Genomic DNA, 2,462 nt, shown 5'->3' with positions numbered 1-2,462 from the left:
GTAAACATGTCATGAATACTTCATAAATTATAGATATGTTGGAGACGTATCAATGAGCGTGTTTAGAAGAAGCTCGTCGGAGACCTTCTCACCGAGGTCACACGGTTCGTTGACAAGCTTCTTGAGGCGCATGCAATAGTCGTCAATGGACGAGTCGTGCTGCTGACACCCAAAAAACTAGCAGTGTAAGAAAACCTTGCACTGGAGCGCGTTGTCGGTGAAGAGGCCTTGAGCTTGGTCTAGACGGTGTGAGCATCATCCTCGGCGGAGACCACTGTGTGGAAGAGGTCCTTTGAGATGGTGGTGTAGAACCAACGGATGAGGGTGGCGTCAGTGGTCATCCACTCTTCATCGTTCTCCATGAACCGGGAGTCCACGGAGCCATCAACGTGATCCCGGAGATTGTACTCATGGAACACAAGGGAGAAATACGTCTTCCAGGCATAGTAGGTGGAGGTGAGGTGATCGAGGATGGCGGGAACCCGACCGAGGATATTGAGATGGCGGATGAGAACGGGGTCGGGGCCGGCGAACAGGTTGGTGCGGGTGGTGCGGGTGTGGAGGCGGAGGAACCGGGGGACTCCATGCGGCGCGGGAGGAGGGATGGTGCGGCGCGGCTCGGGGGAAGGGGAGGTGTGGCGGCTACGGGTGGCAGCGGCTTGGGGTGGCGGCGCGGCTTGGTTAGGGTTAGGGGAGAGGGAGCGAAAGTAGGTAGGGGGGAAGGAGGCGGCGGCTGGACACTAGCGGCGGCGTGGGAGACGCGGCGGCAGCGGCGGTGGGGTGCGGCGGCGGCGGCGGCGGCGACATCGATGGAGATCGCCGCAGCGACGGCAGGGTTTAGGGTTAGGATCATAGGTATGATACCATGTTGAGAGAGATTACTTTGGCAATGCAACTCGATGTATTGATCGGTGCATAACGCACCTATATACGGGTGTACAAAATGGGTCTCAACTTCAACTATAAAATGACTAGGAGGTGGGCCAAAATATACAATATACATGCACAACCATATATTCAACATGGAAGACCAAGGGCATAAAGATCAATGGAGTGCTCTTTGCTGGAAGGGGTTTCCAGGAGGCGCTGGAAGTAGTTCCCCGCGATAGAACACACGCCCTTCGTAGTTGTGGCTTTGATCGGCCCATCCTTTAGCCTAAACAGATGGTTCTGCCGCCGTCGATGACTCACAAATAGCCGGAAGTATTGGGTGTCGGCGTCGCCATCCTTCAACCAGCTTATGCGCGATTTCTGACGAGCAATGGTGCGCTGGAGGGAGGCCAGGCCGAGCGTCTTTTTCTTGAGCTCTCGCCTCAGCCATGTTTCGGCATCTGAAGATGGCGCGTGTCCATGACGCGGTCGAGATGGAGAATCACCTCATTGGCCAGCAGCAGCCACTCTTTGATAATGCTGATGCGAGCTTGGCTCCACTTGGTGAGGGCTTTGGCCGTGGCTTTGAGCCGGAGAAAAAGATCCACAAAGGGGTCCGCTTCGGGTGGAGGAGCATTCCAAGCAGCATGCACCGTGTCCTCGGATCCTGGGATAGATGACCAGAAGGTTTGGAAGTGGAATCGCGACTTTATGTGGAAGGACACGTTGGTTTGGAAGATCGGGTAGTGATCCGAGAAGGAGGAAGCCAGAGCTTGCAAGAGGTGATCGTGTGGCTGTCATCCCAATCCGCCGTGAAAAACCATCTGTGGATCTTGACTAGGGTGGGCACGCGGTGTTCGTTGCTCCAAGTATAGCGGCGGCCGATCAAGCTGGGTTCTTTGAGCTCTAGAATCCCAATGCACACCCACGAAATATGTTGTGTCGTGCATTTTTTGGACTAGTGACAATTCTCATGACAAATTCACTTTTTGCCTCATCTATCTGGTCTCAAAAGGCCCACAAAATATGCTCTCTCAGTTCGTTATTTAGACCGGCGATGATACTTTATTTTATTATATGACTCGTCCTTGTTGTCTATGATCATTTTGTAGACCGGCAATGATGTTTTATTTTATTTTTTGACTCATCCGACCGATCTCCAAGGGAATGTTGCTGTTTTGGGACGTTTTTTAGGACCAGCGAGTCAGCGACGATCGTCACAACATTTCCTTTTATGACTAGTCATGCCTGTTTTATAGGCTATGGCCCACAAAGTATCCCACAAAATATGCTATCTAACGTAAGTTTCATTTTTGTTTCAAAAAATAGAGTTTCGTGAACCGCGCAGCAACAGTCCCCCGCCGCCGCTAGGAATTTTTGGTCCCCTCGCCTATGGCTGCCATCTTGGCGCCGCGAGGTGGGGGGACCTCGCATCCTGAAGATTCACGTTTTTCGTCAACGTCTAGTGATCTTCGTATTTTGTGAGAATAAAAGTACTCTCGTTGTTTTGGCGGTGCCATGAGATTAGAGAATTTTCTGTCCTCGCAGATCAGATTATTCGAATCTGATGAGTTTACATTGATGTGTCAAGC

The sequence above is a fragment of the Triticum aestivum genome, chromosome 7B (assembly GCF_018294505.1).
Source record: "Triticum aestivum cultivar Chinese Spring chromosome 7B, IWGSC CS RefSeq v2.1, whole genome shotgun sequence".
NCBI lineage: Eukaryota > Viridiplantae > Streptophyta > Magnoliopsida > Poales > Poaceae > Triticum > Triticum aestivum.
The sequence above is the reverse complement of the archived record's forward strand: the minus strand, read 5'-3'. Positions refer to the sequence as shown.